Here is a 22,764-nt window from a genome sequence, read left to right as displayed (position 1 = left end):
GGACATTCCAGTTAGAATGTGTTTAAGTTAAGTTAAGTAACAATTTTTATCTATCACAAATAAGTGCGCAACTCGCATTTTGAAAGCCAGTCCATATAAAAAAGATCGAAGCAAGCGTCTGCGTTTTCAAGCGAGCTAGTTTCAAACGGAAGAAGTTGAAGGGAAGTGGAAATTCGCTTTAAAATACCTGATTTGGCAGGCCATATGAACTTGTAGTAATTCGAGTAAACCGTTCGCGACTACTGCCAGTGCCTACAAAAATACTAGCGATTTTGGGCTGGAGCCCCTCAATAAACCATTTTTATACAAACATAACGACAAATGTTTTTCAATCCATTGCAAAACTATCATTTCATCATTTCCTAGATGCTCCGAAAATACTAGCTCCCTTCATCTCGTTGGAAGATATATTACCCTTTAAATGATTTGAAATATTCACTCTGGAACAGGGCTTTTTTTTCCTGCTCTCAGGCCCATTAATTCGTAAGAGCGACGCTTTTCTGGAATCATTTTGAATTACTTTGAACTGCATCAGAATCGCAACTCTATTGGAAAGGGTATAGCCGAGTTTTCATACAAAAACTGCCCCCAAACAGAACAAAAATTTATATACGCTGTTTGAAAGGATTTATATTGGAGATGATTTTCCCTAAATTTTAACCCTTTAACTGCCATATTGGTGGAGTTAGGGTGGTTCTTCTGATTTTCATTTTATTAAATTTTTTCAAAAACCTATTTAGCAACAAAATATATATTTTCGGAATTATGGGAAACCTCTCTGATTTTTTTCAGAATTTTTCAAAATGTATTTCTTGTAATGTTTAAATTTACGAATTTTTGTTTTATTGCACTTACAATTTTGGTACCACTCTAGATTTTACATCAAAAATAAATCATTTATGAATACATTACGCTGTATTTTTTTCAGAATTTAAAAAAAATGTATACTTATAATATCAGATTTTAAAAAAATCAATCATTCGGAAAAGCATGCGTGTCCATCAAATTGTCATCATCCGACGGAGACGCATGGTATTTAGTTCTTAAATCATATATCACATGCCCTTAGAACTAAATACCATGCGTTTCCAGCTACAACTTGATCTCAGGGCTTGAATATTGACGTAATTAAAAATGATAAAAGAACTTTATTCCTTCTGTTATTTACACACGTCCGCACGGCTGGGTCGATATACCAAGCAATGATGTAAGGAATGTATTAGTGAACATGTGTGCCAGCGGACGGTTGTAATTCGTTTCAAACTTCAACATCTTGAGGGATACTCTGCAGGTTTCGAGGTTAGCTATTAGCAGTCCTAAGAAATGCTATAAACCAGATAGAAATCAAGTCGAAGCGCCTGCAGCAAGTCCCGAAGACCCAGTTTGATTAATCCATCTTTATTAGCTTAAGCCGTTTGACTTTAGCTTTCTTGTTGAGCAGTTTCAGGTAACTTGGCGTATGAATAGCCAAGTGATACAGAACGTCGACGAACATTTTACACTAAAACTGATAGATTTTTAGATTTCGCTTGGTTTCGGATTTTCTTGATTTTGCGCTTGGTGTCTAGGAATACTTTTTTTTTGCAAAAGAACTATAATTTAATTGTCCTTTAGAATTTTTACTCAATATAGTTATTATTTGATTTGAATAAAATAAATGTAAATTAAATGTAAAATGACTTATCAGTTCAAGAATAAAAACTTTAAATCGTATATTAAAACCTAAATATTTGTCAATTCATTAGTTCTTATTCATGTTTCTCTCACCGGTCCTTCCTTATGAAAATTCTTTCTTAAGCCCTGAGCCGAAGTTGTAGATGGAAACGCATGGCATTTAGTTCTAAGGGCATGTGATATACGATTTTAGAACTAAATACCATGCGTCTCCATCGGATGATGACAATTTTATGGAGACGCATGCTTTTCCGAATGATTAATTTTGTTAAAGTCTGATATTATACCCGTCCACATTTTTTAAAATTCTGAAAAAAATACTGCGTAATGTACTCATAAATGATTTACTTTTACTGTAAAATCTAGAGTGGTACCAAAATTGTAAGTGCGATTAAAAAAAATTCGAAAATTTTGAACATTTTTTTTACATGAAATACATTTTGAAAAATTCTGAAAAAAATCAGAAAGGTTTCCCATAATTCCTGAAATATTCCTGATTTTTTTATAATTTTTTGCTAAAGAGGTTTTTGAAAAAAATTAATAAAATGAAAATCAGAAGAACCACCCTAACTCCATCAATATGGCAGTTAAAGGGTTAAAATTTTGGAAAAATCATCTACAATATAAACCCTTTCAAACAGCGTGTATCAATTTTTGTTCTATTTGGGGGCAGTTTTTGTATGAAAATCCGGCTATACCCTTTATCGTCCTTTCATAAATTTTTATCGAAAAAAAATTGTTTTTTTTCATGATTTTCAAAAATTCACATTATTTTGAAAAAATGTAACTTTTCCAAACATTATTTCTCCACTTTAAAAACTAGACAGTTACTTATTTTGGACTTCAGCTACAACATATCGAAAACAAAAAAAAATCAAAAATACGTTTTTTGAAATATTTGAATTTTAAGTGTTATTTTTAAAACAAAAAAATGTTTTCAACGATAATTTTTATAGTTATATTATAGTCTTTTTATATTCCTTATAGTTATATAAAATATTGCAGAAGATACCGGTACGATCTTCGGCTAGAATTAAAATGACTATCTTTGGATGCAAATTGTTTCGTTTGGCCATAAATAACGCTTATGCAAAATTTGAACCAAATAAAATAAAATACAAAAATATAATTTCAACATTTTTATGGTTTCTTTATTGTTCAAAAATATTGTTCATAAGTCCTCATAGTTATTTTCAATATTTCTGGAATTTATTCAGTTTAATTGAATCAAACTTTTTATTCAAGAAACATAAACTTGTCCCGGCGAACGACCGCAACTTGATTAAAGCCGGGTATAAATAAACGATATAAAAAATAAAAAAAAAATAAACTTATTTTAGCAAAAACTTTCAACGTATTTTATTTGATACGTAAAAAACTAGATTTAATTAAAATAAAATATGCATTCGCTTCTTCTCCTAATAAATATTCATATTCGTTTCCAATATTTTGTATATATTTTAAGTCAAATTCTTTGTAAATTGGTAATAATTGGAATTCCAATTGGCTCAAAAATGGAATTATACCAACACAGTGTAAAAATTTATTCATACAACATCGGTGAACGACCGGGGTTAAAATAAACGATATACAAAAATTTCAATTTTTTTTATTTATCTGTCCTTGCATTTTTGAACCAAAGGGGAACATTCCTATGAAATTGCAGAAATACCTAAAATGTTGTTAAACATTTGAGTGTTCTTAAGTTTTACTATAACTTTTAAAACCAAACAATGTTTTCTCTGTATATCTATATTCCTCTTAAATCTTCTTGAACCATCTTGAATCCTCTTGAATCTTCTTGAATCTTCTTGAATCTTCTTGAATCTTCTTGAATCTTCTTGAATCTTCTTGAATCTTCTTGAATCTTCTTGAATCTTCTTGAATCTTCTTGAATCTTCTTGAATCTTCTTGAATCTTCTTGAATCTTCTTGAATCTTCTTGAATCTTCTTGAATCTTCTTGAATCTTCTTGAATCTTCTTGAATCTTCTTGAATCTTCTTGAATCTTCTTGAATCTTCTTGAATCTTCTTGAATCTTCTTGAATCTTCTTGAATCTTCTTGAATCTTCTTGAATCTTCTTGAATATTCTTGAATCTTCTTGAATCTTCTTGAATCTTCTTGAATCTTCTTGAATCCTCTTGAATCTTCTTGAATCTTCTTGAATCCTCTTGAATCTTCTTGAATCTTCTTGAATCTTCTTGAATCTTCTTGAATCTTCTTGAATCTTCTTGAATCTTCTTGAATCTTCTTGAATCTTCTTGAATCTTCTTGAATCTTCTTGAATCTTCTTGAATCTTCTTGAATCTTCTTGAATCTTCTTGAATCTTCTTGAATCTTCTTGAATCTTCTTGAATCTTCTTGAATCTTCTTGAATCTTCTTGAATCTTCTTGAATCTTCTTGAATCTTCTTGAATCTTCTTGAATCTTCTTGAATCTTCTTGAATCTTCTTGAATCTTCTTGAATCTTCTTGAATCTTCTTGAATCCTCTTGAATCTTCTTGAATCCTCTTGAATCTTCTTGAATCTTCTTGAATCTTCTTGAATCTTCTTGAATCTTCTTGAATCTTCTTGAATCTTCTTGAATCTTCTTGAATCTTCTTGAATCTTCTTGAATCTTCTTGAATCTTCTTGAATCTTCTTGAATCTTCTTGAATCTTCTTGAATCTTCTTGAATCTTCTTGAATCTTCTTGAATCTTCTTGAATCTTCTTGAATCTTCTTGAATCTTCTTGAATCTTCTTGAATCTTCTTGAATCTTCTTGAATCTTCTTGAATCTTCTTGAATCTTCTTGAATCTTCTTGAATCTTCTTGAATCTTCTTGAATCTTCTTGAATCTTCTTAGATCTTCTTGAATCTTCTTGAATCTTCTTGAATCTTCTTGAATCTTCTTGAATCTTCTTGAATCTTTTTGAATCTTCTTGAATCTTCTTGAATCTTCTTGAATCCTCTTGAATCTTCTTGAATCCTCTTGAATCTTCTTGAATCTTCTTGAATCTTCTTGAATCTTCTTGAATCTTCTTGAATCTTCTTGAATCTTCTTGAATCTTCTTGAATCTTCTTGAATCTTCTTGAATCTTCTTGAATCTTCTTGAATCTTCTTGAATCTTCTTGAATCTTCTTGAATCTTCTTGAATCTTCTTAGATCTTCTAGAATCTTCTTGAATCTTCTTGAATCTTCTTGAATCTTCTTGAATCTTCTTGAATCTTCTTGAATCTTCTTGAATCTTCTTGAATCTTCTTGAATCTTCTTGAATCTTCTTGAATCTTCTTAGATCTTCTTGAATCTTCTTGAATCTTCTTGAATCTTCTTTAATCTTCTTGAATCTTCTTGAATCTTCTTGAATCTTCTTGAATCATCTTGAATCTTCTTGAATCTTCTTGAATCCTCTTGAATCTTCTTGAATCCTCTTGAATCTTCTTGAATCTTCTTGAATCTTCTCGAATCTTCTTGAATCTTCTTGAATCTTCTTGAATCTTCTTGAATCTTCTTGAATCTTCTTGAATCTTCTTGAATCTTCTTGAATCTTCTTGAATCTTCTTGAATCTTCTTAGATCTTCTTGAATCTTCTTGAATCTTCTTGAATCTTCTTGAATCTTCTTGAATCTTCTTGAATCTTCTTGAATCTTCTTGAATCTTCTTGAATAAGATCGTGGATCGTATGCAGAGGTATCAAGAAAATTGTTGCAGTGATACGAAAAATGCTCACGAGTTAACGGCATTTTTATTAAAATGAGAAGTAGCTTTGTAGGAAACATTTCAAGTGATTATATCTATTAAAACAAAACGGCCCTTACTGTTCGAATCTGAATCGTTAACGCCAAAAAAGATTTAATATTACTTATGCACACACTTATCTAATAATGAGTGCTTAATCTTTATGAGAACGATTTGCATCGGTAATTCTTGAGCGGCGTGTGAATTATCTTCGCTCCAAATACGGTAATTTTGCTTGTTGACGTATCCAATCAAGTAAAAATTCACGTTATAACTGAAGAGCATTTCGCGCTACAAACAGTTTTAATTGAACACTGATTTTAAAAATAAATTTCCACGATTTGGAAGCGTTGTTCTGGAGTTAACCTATTCATAATGATTTACCAAACAATACTGAGTAGAGACGACACTTTACACTGTCAAAATAACTTACAGACAATAGAGCAATCCCTATTGAAAAAAAAAAAATAAACCTTTCAATAAAACATCCGTTATATCGCTTCACTTCTCATTTATTATTAATATAGTTTTATTATCATTTTTTAGGCTACCCTGTTTTAACTTGCTACCCCTCGCTGGCAGTGTTCAGAAAATCGAAACGATTGTGCTATATTGAAGATACAATATTTATTTTATACTTCTATGTACGTCTTTTGAGGCTATTGAATAATTAACATGATTTAGATCAGATTTCCTGTTTTAATACAGTTTTTCCATGCGCACCTTAATTGTTAATTATTTCCACTGTATGACTACTATTTACCACGAAAAAATAGTAATTGGAATTTTTGGTTGATTTGGGTAGCTGGCTACTGAGAAAAAATCTCCCATTGGCTATCAGGAGTTTGGTGATCAAACATTTATAGGTAATCGAACAAACAAGTATTTATTCATTATACCTATCTATGTCATGTCTGTTAACAACATTGTAGCTTTAACGGATTTTTGCAATAGTTCGCAATTTATAATCTTGAGAGACAAGCAATAACATGGAAGAATAAAAAAAATACAAAATAAAACAAATTTTTCTTAACTAGATGAAAACAGACGAAAAATCATTTTGTCGTAATATTATGAGACCATAATTTTGAAAACAAACTGTAAAATAGAACGACCAGATGTAAAATGTTGAAAAAATCCGATAAAAACAAGTTGAAAAAATCTGACGGAAAAAAGAAACTTCTGCAATCGTCGCCTTCTGCGACATGGAAACAGGAACCCAGTGGATCTATTTTTGGTTAGAATTTTTTCCCACCGCATTCCATACGGCCATTATTGCCTTTAATAAATTTGGTTAAGTAGAAAAACTTTTTAGGTCGCAAAACTATCCGACATTTGTAGAAAAAGTTATTAAATAAAAACCGATACAAAATCCGAACAATGGCTCATTTCTGAATATATCTGGCAGCACTGCTGCTAGTGATCGTAATATGATGTGACTTTCTTCAAGTGTTCTATAACGGTTGATCTGAATTATTTTAAATCTTCACGATAGCAAGTAGTTAGCTCAGTATGAAGAGTCTTTTTAAGTGACAAACCATGTTCCAAAACTTACTGTAAAGACACAAAAAAGTCCAACTTTTTAATTTGAAGAAATAGGTTTTTTTGTGCTTTTGACAATGTTTTAGAACCAAAGATAAATCCAATAACTTTTCCGAAGACATAAACCCTCTATCTCATACAGTTTAGCAGATAAAGATGATGTTGTTTTATAGCTACAAATCAAAAAATACATGGCTTTTTGTGTCTTTACAGTAAGTTTTGGAACATGGTTTGTCACTTAAAAAGAATCTTCGTACTAAGCTGGGTAACTATCGCGAAGACATCAAATAACTTGTTATAGCACATTAAAAGAATGTCCCATCATATTACGATCACTAGCAGCAGTGCTGCCAGATATAATCAGATATGAGCCATTGTTCGGACCTTGTGTCGGTTTTTCTACAAAAGTCCGATAGTTTTGCGATTTTCAAAGGTTTTCTTCCTCGCTAAATTTCCAACAGAAATAATACATTTTTTGATTTTTAGAGTCTATAGGGTGAACTCCAGTCGCTTTTTTTGTAAAAAGTCAATTTCTTCATACTAAATCCCATACAAACTTTTGAACCAGAGGTGGAAATAAGCTCCTTTTGTGCATTAAAATGTGAATTAAGATTCCCGATTGTGAATCAAAAAACCGAACACCGTGAATTGAAAAATTGGGCAACAAAACTAAAATTTAATTTTTTTTTAAATTGTGGGAACTGTATATTACTTAGAGTGTCAACAGACCGGTGGAGAATCAACGAATTTCATAAAACCGATTTCGTTGAAATTTTTGAAATTCGTTGATTTTCTATGATAAGCGTGAAAAGGTTTTCCAACAATGTGTCCGAATGTAATCTTTGTTGCCATCATTATTTTTCCAGATAATTGTGTAAGATCACTAAAACACTCATTTTTCAGAGCTATTTTTGATAAGACTCGAAAAATTGTCCGAATTTTCCAGCCATTTTTGCCCTGCAGATAGATGAAAACTTTTCAAAGGTCTGTATGTTTTTGGATTTGGCAAATTTTTCGAAATTTCCATCGAACATTAAAAAAACACCCGCGCGCATGGTGCCTGGACGATGGCTTTAAGACGTTTCAATACATGTTCTCGTTTGTTACAAACCGTGTTTGATTTGGCAACCTGTTGTTTAATTAGCAATTAAATTAATACTAGATGAAGGGAAATGAATGCTAGATGAAGGTTTTATGGAAATAATCAGTTTGGATCGTAATGACATTGATAATTGTAGTTTAACAGTTTTCACTGTTAATGCAACATTAGTAAAAATGTACCGCACCAAAAAGTAATTATAGAAGCAACAGGAGCGCAGCATTTGGGGCAGCGTTTGAATGATCCGTTTAAATGGTGCGTATAAATTGGTGTAGCAAAATCCTGCACTCCTGTTACTTTTGTGTATGATATTCAGACTAAATAAGGTAATATTAATCAGCTGCATAGCATGCTTTGTGATTGGACATGTATGTTCAAATTATTAGCTGTTTTCATCGATGATATTACTCCTCCACGACGGTAATAAATAAATAAATTTCAAATACATCACGAAGCATGCAATTCCGATGCGACCGACGAAATAAACTCACCTAGCGAGCCGCGATATCGGATAATCCATATCCGAGAAAATTGAGCGGTAATCAGTTTTGACGTTTACGTCACTTATACCATTCTATCACCGGAACCGTAAGTGACAGCCATTTGAACTTTATTGGTTGGTGGATTGGTTTAATGACCACAGAGTAAAGACTGTCCCAGAAAGTATGGATACACTTTGATTTCGCTGAAAATAATTCACAAGTGTTAGATATTCAAATTTTATTCGAAATACTGATAATATTAGACTACAACATCAGAATATTATTCTCAACATTTGCTACTTAGCCATTGTCGACTAGCTGGCGCACCTTCTTGCGAACGTTCATTAAATTCCGTACAGACTTCTTGGCGACAAGTTTTGACACTTTTTTCCAATCTTTTTCGAACTGTTGAACGGTTCCGGCTGCCGAGACATGTTTCCTAAGATGTGCCTTTGTTAATGCCCAAAATTCCTCAATTGGTCGAAGTTGTGGGCAATTTGGTTGATCCATGTCCTTTGGGACGAAAGTGACATTTTTGGTAGTATACCATTCTACCGTTGATTTCGAGTAGTGGCAAGAAGCAAGATCTTGCCAGAACACAACAGGATCCATGTGGCTTCGAATCATGGGTAGAAGTCGTTTTTGTAAACCTTCCTTGATGTATATTTCGCTGTTCATTGAAGCAGTGGTGATGAAGGGTTTCGAAATCTTACCGCATCTACAAATTGCTTGCCAGACTATAGCTTTCTTACCAAATTTTTCGACTTCAATCGATGTCTCGGAATGGTTTAACACTTGCCCTTCTCGCACCGTATAATATTGTGGTCTCGGCAAGGATTTGTAATCGAGTTTCACGCAGGTTTCGTCGTCCATGATTATGCAGTTCAAATTTCCAGCAAGAATCGTATTGTACAGCTTTCGAACCCTCGGCCTGATCGATGCTTCTTGTTTCGGACTACGTTTTGGTTGTTTCTGCTTCTTATAAGTTCGAAGATTTAACCTTTCTTGAGCACGAAGAACATTTGACTTCGAAGTGCCCACTTTTTTGGCCACATCCCGAACTGAAACCTCCTTCTTTTGCTCGAACGCCTTGAGTATACCAATTTATCCAATTAAGGGTTAGCAAGACCTTTTTTTCGACCCGTTTTCGGTTTACCCTCAAAGGTGTTATCTTCACCGAACTACCTGATTGCATTTCGCACGGCTTTTTCACTTACTCCTTCCATTTTTGCTATCTTTTTTAATGACAGTCCGCGTTCTGTGCATCATTTGTACACAATTTTTCGACGTTGTTCTGCTGAAAGTCCACGCATTTCGAAACAAACTAATGAAAACGAATAAACAACTGCACAAGTGGTTGAAGAAGAGTGTAAACAACAGGACTCAGCCATAAAAATTGACAGATTCTGAACCATTGCGAAATGGCAGCGGTTTTTGGTTACTTTCATACTTTCTAGGACAGTGTTTAGCATTAAAACGAGCCTAACTTTGTTGAAATATTATTTCCGAATGAGACAGTGACACTGACAACGATGAAAAAACTTTAAATTCCATGTAAAACCAAAATTTATCTTATCGAAAATTATCGTTTAAAAATTCATTATAATATCTACAATGAATATGTGATATGAAAAGATAGTACTGACAATTTTTATTTACTGTGAATTGAAAAAAAATTGCTTTTTTTTCTCACTGCTTCAAACCTTGGGCGCAAAAATATAATTTCACCGATCGAGCTAAAATTTTGCATATTTCATATGAAACCCCAAAGAAACACGAGAAGTTTGGTGGAGCTGTAATCTAAATTTTGTCCTACCCTAATGTACAGGTTAAGAAATTCTACTAACAGTTTTCTTCTGGTGAAAAGAAATATACGGAGCAGAGTTTTTTGATGTGGAACACTTCTTTATTTTCTATATAGGGGTGCAAATCAGAAACTCAAGGAAAAATACACGTAGAAATGTAAACACGTTTTAAACACTTACAGCTCAGTATATTTTGTATCAATTATTAATATTATTTCATTATTTGATTGGACATATTTCTAAGATTCGTTTTGAATGTATCAAGCCACGTATTTTCAATTATAAATGATTGAAATTTTGATTAGTAGCGAGCAGTGTCTTTTTTTGTCTGCTAAAAATCTCCGGCATATCGGATTTCCCTGCCATAGACGACGGTTTTGAAGGAGTAAGCGATATATCAAAGAGAAAGCATCGCTCTGATTGGTCAATAGATGCAAAAAGCTGTTGGAAGCACGCGAATCTATAAACAGAGGCGAAATTATAGCTAACGTCTCAGTCCTACGCGTAGCATGCTAGAGGTAGGTTGCTGCTAGACAGCAAGACAAAAAGTGCCATAAAACGATTTGAAGCTTTAATTGGTATGCTCTGATCTTGTGTCATGCAAGTTTGGATGAAATTCCATGTTATGTCGTTTCGCCTGAGAAATTGACAACTACCCCAGAACAAATTTTGAGTGCTTAATGTTAATTTCTAATTTATATAAGATGAACTCGATTGATAATGAGAAAAAGTTTATCGTTCAACAGAAATCGAAGAATGGTAGAGAAACTTAACGCTATAAAAATAATTGCATGTATACAAAACTTGATCACAAGCTTGGCGAAGAGAAGCTCAAGTATCGAAATCCGTATAGCAAGTATGTACAAAGATATAATTTCATAAATTTGGGATATTCGTGTAATTTTGTCGGCTATAAAACAAACACAAATCATGTTCAGTGTTGATTCCTAATCAAGATCAATCTAAGCAGGCTCTCGTGCAATTGCGGATGCAAAAGTATGACGATTTATTGAACTGTTTGATTGTAGATCATTAGAAATTTTGGTTGCTTGTTCCATATCAATGGCTCGAACAACCCCTTGGGGCTGATCCTAGTAGTTTTTTTTTTTTTAATTATTAGTATTTCTTGGTTATATATCTCCTGGAAAATGGTTTTCAATTTTTGATTGGTTTTGGAATTTAACCTTTGCAGTCAAGCGCTTTTCGGAATGGAAAAACTTTCCACGATATGAGCGCCTTCCTATTAAAAAGTTATTTCCTGGAGTGTCATTCAGGGATTATATTCGGCGTGTTCTTCACAAAACCGTATTTACTTTTTTCTTGCGATTCGTCTTAGACTCGTCTGTACGGAACAGTTCATTTTGAATTGTTATGCCACCTAGCAGTTTTTGTTTTGCACCGAAGTGCAACGTCAAGTAAAATTTAAGCAATTATTTATTACTTCAATGTCGGCCCTAAACAAATCACTTTTTCTGCTGTATTCACTGATTTGGATGCTGAACAAAATATACATTCTCAAAGTATTCACCAAATCCCCGCAGAAAGAAACAAATTTCAAGCTCATAAAATCACGTCAAAAAATGTTTCTTCTTTGTGAAAAACAAAAATCACTGAAAATAAAAGCCAATGCAAATAACAAGGTCATTACACTAAGGTTAAAAAGCTCACATTACGAAGTCTTCTCGTTGCCGCTGCAGCCTCGGGTTTATAGTCTTTGCTGCGAGAGAGAGAGAGAGAGAGAGAGAGGGGGGGATGAGGTGTTGGAAGGTTTAATTTATCACCAAAATGGAGGAGAACACTTTGTTCCCTGGTGGCACAACAACTCGCTTCGTTGCCGAGAGCAGCAAAAAAAAAGCTTTCGTAGCAATCGAAGCAGGCGGAGTGAAATGAAACCTTGATCGTGAACTTGCGATTTGTTTGTTGTCCGGCGAAGGAAACATTTGCCTCCCCCGAATACGGAATAATAAAACTGACTTGTTTCTTATTTTTCACTTTGCCTCATATTTCTGCACGCCCGTGGCTTGGTGGTGGCATGGCGAACCATAAATTTTAACATATTTTATTCATTATGAAAATGGCCATTTCGCCTGCCGCGGTGCGGCGTCTTCGAATCGGCACCGAACTGGCACTTCTCTGGCAGAAGACGAACATTGTTGCGAAATGGTTGGTTTGCGGGATGAGGAAGTGATGGTATGCAAAAACCGGTACATCGTCAAGGCGCAACATACGGCTGCCGTGTAGTCTTCGAGTCGACTTTGCACGGTCAAAAGTCATTGTTCGCTTGCGGGGAAGATGCTCTGCTAGATGGTGACCGATGGCAAATCTTGGCAGGCGGTGCCATTAGCGGTGAGTTATGGCACCGGGGGCTTTAATTTCGAACAAATTGCATCACAGTAGGCAAGTTGACGATATGACCTGGCAAAGCCTAGCCATCAACAGTCAAATGAGACGGCTTTCATGTTCTGACAATGTAACATCAATTGCAAAGTAGCATCCAAACCGTCGTTGGGTCGTGACAAAATCGGTTTCAACATAAGTTCCCTCCTCTTCAATCAATTCGGATTCCTTTCACTACCATCCATATACAAACCCAGCCATCGTCGCATCGTCGCCGCCGTTGAAATGTTGCAGGGCTCCCTCTTCGGATCCCGTGTAATCATCGGTGGAGCCTTTCACCGGGTGCCAAGCAAATCCAACCTAGCAGAGTAGGTATGTTGTAATAGCCCACTGGTGTGCACTCAAGCTGTGTTCGGAGGTGAAACATGGGTGTTCGATGGTTTCAATAGGAAAGTGAATCATCAACAATCAACATGTGCTCCGCGTTGCCCCGGCGTCACATTCCGAAGGCTAGAGAAGAGCAAGTCTTTTCGCTGCAACGATAAAAGCTATTTTGCTTGTTCAATTACCGGCTCACGGGATTCCGAAAACTTTGTCCGTGTGCAGAAATAATATTCCAACGTGACAGAAACTTGTGCAAATTGATATTCATTCTACCCCGTGCTCGGCATCTTCACATGAGAACACGTGGTCGGAAGAACACGGGGCACGTCTGATTACGTCTGACTGGCTGCCTCGGCGTTTTCTTGGCACTCCTCCAAAATGGCACGAGTCAAAGAACTTTCTTCCGACGAACAGTGCGATTAAAAATTCGATAACGTGAAGCTGCCTGCATGGGTTGAACTTTTATAATTTCCATTTCGATAAGGCAAAAGTTTTCCGGGCGAAAGTCACTGCCGCCGCGTTCGGAGCAGGTTGATTGATTTCGGATGTTTGACTTTCAAGGGCTGGACTGGGAGGTACTACGGGAAATGAAAAAGTTTCCGCTGAAATCTGCATCTTAGCATCGGGTCATGAATTCCGAAACTTTTACGCTTTGGCAGGACCTTGAAATGAAATAAAGGTCTTCTGATACTATTAGGTCGAACATGGTGTTTTATTCGTCCAAACAGATCGTCGTTTTAACGAAGGTTTTGGTGGATTTCACTCCGACGAATTCCAGAAATGGATAACAAATCAACAGATTTAACATACTCCGATTTGGATGAAACTTTGCACATGATTTCAGTATAGCAAAACTGAAGAAATGAATCAAAGAAGCAGTTGATTATTAGTTATCTTAGTTACTGAGTTTGTTTACCGCCTATAAACTATTGAAAATTTATTTATTATTAAACCAACCTTGTTCCAGAGCACACGTTTTTCTCTAAAGGTTATGGGCCCAGTTCCGTTTGGCCACTGAAGTTAAACCTGAAGTTCATTATATTGAAGGAAATATGTCGAGTACAGCGAAGGTTGGAATTGTTCAGTTTGCCGGCGAGGGATACGATGTATGGAGGTTCCGTGTAGAAACGCAGCTATCGGCTCATGGAGTGAAAGAGATGATCACGCAGGATGAACCCACGGATGCAGCACAACAGGAGGCTTTTCGTGTAAAGGACGAGAAAGCTAAGGCTCTTCTGGTGGCGTATGTAGCTGATTCTCATTTGGAATACGTGCGCGACAAGAATACTGCAAAGGAGATGTGGAACTCTCTAGCGAGTACATTTTCAAAGAAGGGATTTGCAACGCAGACCTATATTTGAAGATCCCTGGCAACTATGAAGATGGAAGAAGGAACACCGCTAATGAACCATTTTCGACGATTCGACGAATTAATTCGTCAGTTAAAGGGTGCTGGAGCCACTGTTTCGGAGCTGGACGCGGTTAGTCAATTGTTCATTACACTGCCATCGTCGTATGATGTTGTTACTACGGCCATGGAGAATCTTGAAGACAATCAATTGAAATTGGACACTGTAAAGGCGCGTTTGCTGGCCGAAGAGCAGAAACGTTCGGGTCGGGAATCAAATGTAAATGGTGTTCTGGATGGATCAGGATCGGCGTTTGCAGCGAAATCATTCAAAGGCAAAAACAAAAGCAAGTTTCAAGGAAATTGCTTCGTGTGTGGCGAACCAGGTCATAAAAAGTTCACCTGTCCTAAGAACAAAACCCGTCGAGATAAAGCTCAAGCGGCAAGTATACCCGTAGATAGAGAAGTGGCGTTAATGTTGTCATCGGCAGAAACGACACAAGGCCTGAGAAAGGATTATGAAATTGAATGGATTCTTGATTCAGGAGCAAGTCGTCATATGGCATACGAGGAAGAATGTTTCCAAGAGTTTTCAAACTTGGAAATCCCACTTGTGATCGAGAGTGCAAAACATGGTGAGAAGCTCAACGCCACGAAAGAGGGCACAGTAAAGGGAAAAACCTTCGTGAACGGAAATGCAGTTACACTATCGTTTGGAAAAGTACTGTTTGTCAAAAATCTGAAATACAATTTGCTATCATTGTCGTGTTTGTTGAAAGCTGGAGTCAAAGTTAATTTCATGCCAGATCGAGCAGTTTTATCCAAGAATGGCGAAATCTTAGCTGTGGCACTATTACACGGAAACCTGTTTTTCTTAAAGATGAAATGTATGATTCCCGGTTCAGCAATGATTGTGAAGAATAACGATGACAAGATGGAATTGTGGCACAAACGATTTGGACACCTCAGTTTCAAAAATGTACGACGCTTGAAACAGTATGGAATGGTTCACGGCATCGATGATGTTTACGGTGGTGGATTTTACGATAGCTGTGCAGAAAGCAAAATGGTTCGGTTGCCGTTTATCAAGAATAGACCTAAAACAACACGGCCATTGGAGCGCGTCCACACTGATGTCTGTGGTCAGATTACACCGCGGACACTAGAAGGATATCAGTATTTTGTCTCATTCATTGATGACTATACTCATTTTGCTGTGGTGTATTTGATGAAGCGTAAGGACCAAGTTTTTGAATATTTCAAGGTATTTGAGGCTATGGCAACGGCAAAGTTCGGTATGAAGATAGCAAATTTGAGATGTTACCTCGGAAAGGAATATTTTTCAAATGAGCAGTGTGCCTACTATACAAAACAAGGAATTCAAGTCGAATCAACCGTTGGCTACACACCACAGCAAAATGGAGTGGCAGAAAGATATAACAGGACGATTGTCGAAAAAATGAGAGCAATACTTGCGGAATCCGGAGCACCAAAATATATGTGGGGAGAAGCAGTACTTAATGCAGTATTCATTACAAACCGAAGCCCTACTGATGCACTAAAATAAAACAAAACTCCTGCTGAATGTTGGCACGGTGAAAAGCCGGATATTGGGAAACTGAAAGTTTTTGGATGTCAGTCATTTGCGTGGATTCCAAAGCAGAAAAGGGGCAAGTTAGATGCAAATGGACTACGCAGCGTAATGCTGGGGTATTCACCGACGGGTTATCGTCTATGGAATACCGATAAGAGAAAAATGTTCGTAGCAAGAGATGTGAAGTTTGACGAATCAAAATTTCCTTCCAAGACACCTAACGAAGATATAACGAAAATAGTGGTTCCGGATGGAATTCCTGTCCTAGAGCCTTTCAGTAATGACGTGTTGCAAACAACCGAATCTGAAGATAAGAATGGAAGAGACAATAATTCAAATCTATCAAAAGATCATTGTCTCGAGGAAGAAGATGACGAATATATATCTGCGCTCCCACCACATTTGAAAAATGGGAACAACTGTGAAGAGAATGTTCCGAGGTCTAGTGGCCGGGAGCGCAAGACTCCAGGTTGGTTCACCGATTTTGTTGCCCCGTATAAAGCACTTTCTGCTGTAGATGAATTTCAACAGGTGCCTTCGTGTTACGCCGAGGTCGATGGACATTCGCAAGAATCGAAGTGGAGGCAAGCAATTAATGATGAACTGATGTCATTGCGGAAAACTAACACCTGGACGATGGTCAAGTGCCTTGATAAGGTTAAACCAGTTCCAAACAAATGGGTGTTCACCATGAAAACCGATGCTGATGGGAATCACGTGCGCTACGAAGCTCGACTGGTTGCTAAAGGGTACTTACAGCGGAAGCACGTGGACTATGATGAAACTTTTGCACCGGTAGCCAAGCTTTCAACCATTCGTACGATTTTAGCTGTGGCAACGAATCGAGAGCTAAAAGTTCATCAAATGGACGTGAAAACGGCGTTTCTTAATGGTATCCTCACAGAAAAGGTGTACATGCGAGTTCCAGAGGGGGTATGTGGTCAGCCCGACGAAGTTTGTTTATTAAATAAATCTTTGTATGGTCTCAAGCAATCGCCTCGCTGCTGGAATGGTCGTTTCAACGAAGTTCTGATGAGTATGGGTTTTACTCGGTCTCGGCATGACTATTGCGTCTATATTCGTGGACAAGGAGAGCAGATAATTTACCTTGTGATCTACGTGGACGATCTTCTTGTTGCGGCTAAACATTTGAAAATGATAGATGAAATCAAGACGAAGCTTAAAATGGAGTTCGAAATGACGGATTTGCACGAACTCAACCATTTCCTAGGAATCAAGATAGAGTACAGCGAAGAAGGTGCAATGCATTTATCTCAAGAAGCACTAATTCAGAAAATATTGCTACGTTTTGGTATGGAGAACTGTAAACCTGTTAATACACCTGCTGAAACAAAACTGCAACTTCGTCGATCAACTGAAGGTTGTAGTCATCCCTATCGAGAACTTGTGGGTAGTCTCATGTTCCTGATGATGGGAACAACACCAGATCTTTGCTATATTGTGGCTTACTTAGCAAGATTCCAGGATGCTGCAGGAGAAGATCATTGGAAGCATGCTAAACGAGTGCTGCGGTACCTTCAAGCTACCAAGAATATGAAGCTGATATTCAGAAGAAACCCGCATGATCCTCCAGTCAAGGTATTTGCAGATGCAGACTATGCCAGTGATGAGCTGGATCGTAAGTGTGTATCCGGATTTCTGGTCAAAGTTTTTGGGTGTACTATTGCGTGGTCGTCTAAGAAACAGCGAGCTGTGGCAATGCCTTCAACGGAAGCAGAATATATTGCAATGAGTACTTCTGTTAGTGAAACACTTTGGCTGAGTGGATTGATGACGGATTTGCGAGAATCAAGTTTGTATCCCATACCAATTTTTGAAGATAATCAAGGTGCGATTGCTATGGCAGAAAAGGAAGAAACTAAACGTGTCAAGCATATTGATATAAAGTTTCATTTTATCCGAGAAGCTGTTGCAGAAGGAAAGGTCAAGCTTGTATACATTCCTACGCATTTTCAAGAGGCGGACATTCTGACGAAATCACTGCCTGCTCCATCATTAATACCTTTACGGACCAGAATCAGATTAGAGAGCATCAACTGAGAGGGGGTGAAGAAATGAATCAAAGAAGCAGTTGATTATTAGTTATCTTAGTTACTGAGTTTGTTTACCGCCTATAAACTATTGAAAATTTATTCATTATTAAACCAACCTTGTTCCAGAGCACACGTTTTTCTCTAAAAAAACATGTGTTTGGCATGGATAGAGAGACCGAATCGAGTCAAGACTGATTAGCTGGGTATTACACAGTGGTTTGAATTGACAAAAACATGAACTTAATTCTCTAGCTGCTAAACCGTTGATCCGATATACATAGTTCCTTCGGAGAACTCATTCACAAAAATATACCTCGTGATTTGATCACAATAAAAATTGTGCAAAGCCTACTACGATAAAAGTTCATTTCAACAACTTTTTTCCCTTAAGAGATAGAAAAACGATGTCTTCGACAAAGTTTTAGAACTTCCAACGAGAAAAAAAACCAAAGAAGCTATAGGTCTAACGCATAATGTTTCGAATATATGAAGCATTTTCGTTTGAAACCACTTAAAATCAATTTTTTGTACATAACTTTTTTCGCAATTATTTTCTGTGACTACCATGTTCGAGACAATTACTAAAAACATAAAATTACATATTTTTATTGAAAACTGTACACGGTTTGGCCTTTTCCCTAAAAAGTTATTTAACATTTAAACTTTTATATACACTAACTTTAACTACTAATAGGAAGTAGGGTCGCAGACCAAAAGGCACATACATATACTTTTTGGAAAGCTTAAATAAAGTTATATAAAGCTACGAAATGCGTAACGTGGCCCTTTAAAATTGTGTAAATAAGACAACGAAATATCGAGTGCTTTTTTGACCATTTTCTTAGCAAAAACATTTACTAAAACGGCTACTTTTTGTTTATTAAAAAGAGCTTTGTAGGAAATGTCCAAAAATTGGAATCGGTCGTTAGTGTAGCTTTGGTGCAATGGTGTAATGATTGAATATATTGAGCTAACGAAGCATATTAAGGGGCTCAACAAATTTCGACAAGTTTTACTTATTCTTTTAATAGAATATTCCTATCCGTTCTTTTAATTCCAATCCAATTCATTTCATGGATGATATCTTACACCATTACTAGTACGCTTAAAAACATCGTTTAAATTTAAGTCTTCTGAGATTAATTTATATGTGTTGAAATGTGTAAGTGTAGCCTGCTTGAAAGGCTGAATTTTTTTTATGTAAAATCTTGTCATTCTACGAAATACGTTCTTATCAATTAAGCCATACACTGAACAAAATTATTAAATTCTCACGATTTCTATATAAATAGTACTATGAAATGGACATCAGTTGAATAAAAAATTCGATTCAAAACCATTCTCGATGTAAAACTAAATTGGAATACATTAATTTCAATGAATATGACCGTTTATTTATACTGACGATTAGTTTTACTTTTAAAGTATATTGAAAAATGAAACACACTGAAGTAACTTTATATTAAATTGCCTGCTCCAAATATGCACTGTTGGTGTTGGTGAGAGCAGCGCTGCAAATTATTTTTAAGAACACAAATAAATTGGTTGATAATATTGGACAATAAAATGCGTGAGTGGTTCTAAATTATGAGTCTAGACATTTTTTTAAAAGAGAAATGCAAGAACTTGAGTATAAATACGTGCACAGACTAAGAATAAAGAATAACAACCAACAAAAACAAGTTTTTTGGTTTTAGGGAATTTGTAACCAATCTGTTGCCTTACTGTAATTCTATTACATTTTCTACTGAAATCGGATTTTTTTGTCATAACGGTCAATAAGACACCTATCAACATTCACTTTGAAGAGAAATTCCGAAAAACTCGGTATTCGCTGAGATTAAGTCATAATAGTAAGCTATAGTGAAAAGTCTTCTCTTTCGTCTGGGTTAAAACTAATGATCTATTTTTTATACCTCGACTGCAATTTCTTGCAAAAGTTGTTGCCTAAAGGTAACTTATCGATCGATATCACAAAAATCGCGTGATATGAAGATAAACAATTTTTTAATGTACGTTTTTACTAAGGAAATGGTTAAAAAAGCACTCTATATTTTGTTGTCTCATTCACACAATTTAAAAAGGCCACGTTACGCACTTCGTATCTTTATATTACTTTATTTAAGCTTTCCAAAAAGTATATGTATGTGCCTTTTGGTCTGCGACCCTGCTTCCTATTAGTAGTTGAAGTTGGTGTATATAAAAGTTTAAATGTTAAGTAACTTTTTAGAGAAAAGGCCAAACCGTGTACAGTCTTCAACAAAAATATGTAATTTTATGTTTTTAGTAATTGTCTCGAACATAGTAGCCACAGAAAATAATTGCGAAAAAAAGTTATGTACAAAAAATTGATTTTAAGTGGTTTCAAACGAAAATGCTTCATATATCCGAAACATTATGCGTTAGACCTATAGCTTCTTTGGTTTTTTTTTCTCGTTGGAAGTTCTAAAACTTTGTCGAAGACATCGTTTTTCGATCTCTTAAAGGAAAAAAGTTGTTGAAATAAACTTTTATCGTAGTAGGCTTTGCACAATTTTTATTGTGATCAAATCACGAGGTATATTTTTGTGAATGAGTTCTCCGAAGGAACTATGTATATCGGATCAACGGTTTAGCAGCTAGAGAATTAAGTTCATGTTTTTGTCGATTCAAACCACTGTGTATTGGTAGTAAAATAACCACTCGAAACCCTGAGAAAGTTTTCCAATTTACCGCGAAAAATGTGAGCGCGTTTTTCGGTCTTGCAATTTTAACATTTTCACATTGTGTTTTATAATAACATTACTAATGCAGAAATCAATCAATCAACCACTACATTATTTCAGATCTATATTTTTCCTTTTGTGGTTCTATATCAGCTTTATAGTAACATGTAGGACTGATGAGACATTAATGGCAATTCCATATTCGTATACAAGGAAAATGTACAAGATCGTTGTGTACTTATTGATTACTTGGGTGTACTATGAAAAAAAAATTGGAAAAATTGAATTCAATGATGAATGAAAGGTTTGTATACATTTTTGTTTTTCTTACACAAATAGAAACGTTCGAGTGTGTATTTCACTTGAATATGCTGATTGAAATTTTCAATCGCGTGGAAATATTAAACAAAGACTTGCAAGGTCTACTCTTTGCGTCATCGAATCGTATGAAAAAATACAAGCAGTTTCCGACGGTCTTAACACTTCACGCAATTTAACGAAACTTGGAAGAAAAGCATTCAAGCTGTTACTAATTTTATATTAAGCGTCGTCGAAAAATTTCAAAATGTTTCGAGCCTAAGGCTAAGGCTAAGAACATTGAAATTAAAAAATCGATAGATTTTTTCAGCAAATCTCACTATGAAGTTTTTGATCAATTAATTTCGTCACTTTGGAAAGATTTGTAGTTGGTCAGCCAGCAGATATCGATGAAACTGAAAAATTGCTGAGAACCACCTTGCCTACTCAGTGGCAGAGATATGTTTTTGCAACTACTGAAAAGGTAGAATGAACATGCAAATAGCCAGAGGGAAGTTGTAGATATCTTACAAAAATATAAATGGATAGAGGGCTTGTTCCAAAGTTTGTACGCTTCGTTCACTTACTTATAACAGGTTGAAAACGTACTCAGGATCAACAATGTTGCAACATCGACTTATCAACGTTACTATTTTACATATCGCAACAAAATAGACAAACTCGATTTCGAAAAAAAAAATGTAAGACGACTTTGTTTTGCGAAATGCAAAGCGCAGCTCTGTGATTGCATTGCACAAATGATTTTTTTGTATACGAGGTCTGTTCAAAAAGTACCCGGAATTCTCATTTTTCTAAAAAAATATTTATTTATTCGTCTACATCTATATGGTCCCCTTCAAAGTAATCCCCCCTAGATATAATACACTTATGCCAGCGTTTTTTCCAGTCTTCGAAACACCCCTGATAGTCACTTTTTGTAATGCTCTGTAGCACTCTCAGCGATTCTGCCTTTATCTCTTCAATCGATGTAAAACGCTGTCCTTTCATGGGTCTCTTCAACTTTGGGAACAGGAAGAAATCACACGGAGCGATATCTGGTGAATAAGGAGGTTGGGGCATGATTAAAGTCTTGTTTTTAACCAAAAAATCACGAATAAGCAACGATGAATGAGCAGGTGCGTTATCGTGGTGCAAAACCCATGAATTGTTTTTCCATAAATCGGGGTTTTCTTCGAATTGCTTCACGCAAACGTCGCATTACTTCAAGGTTATACTCCTTATTGACGGTTTGACCTTTTGGCAAGAATTCTTTATGCACTATGCCATTATAATCGAAGAAAACAGTAAGCAAAACCTTGACATTTGATCGAACTAGACGTGCTTTTTCACTCTTGGTGACGTTGGGTGCTTCCACGTGGACGATTGTGCTTTTGTTTCGATATCATAACCGTACACCCATGTTTCATCACCAGTTATGACCCTTTCAAGTAAATTTGGATCGTCGTTGACGTCGTTCAACAGCTCCTGAGCGATGGTAATGCGTTTGTTTTTTTGATCAAAATTCAGCAGTTTTGGAACGAATTTTGCTGCCACTCGTTTCATGCCCAAAACATTTGAAAAAATATGATGGCATGAACCAACTGATATGCCAACTTCATCAGCAACTTCTCTAATAGTGATTCGGCGATCATCCATAATCATTTTTTCCACTTTTTCCACATTTTCATCGATTATTGACGTGCTGGGTCGACCGGAGCGTTCGTC

At 35.8% G+C, this 22,764-nt stretch overlaps 1 pseudogene; it reads left to right on the top strand.

Moving 5' to 3' along the window:
- Positions 1-14,402, top strand: part of LOC131429261 (uncharacterized) — a 32,769-nt pseudogene extending 18,367 nt beyond the window's left edge.
- Positions 14,403-22,764: the final 8,362 nt, after the last annotated feature.

Source organism: Malaya genurostris, chromosome 2, assembly GCF_030247185.1.
Source record: "Malaya genurostris strain Urasoe2022 chromosome 2, Malgen_1.1, whole genome shotgun sequence".
Taxonomy (NCBI): domain Eukaryota; kingdom Metazoa; phylum Arthropoda; class Insecta; order Diptera; family Culicidae; genus Malaya; species Malaya genurostris.
The sequence above is the reverse complement of the archived record's forward strand: the minus strand, read 5'-3'. Positions and strand labels throughout refer to the sequence as shown.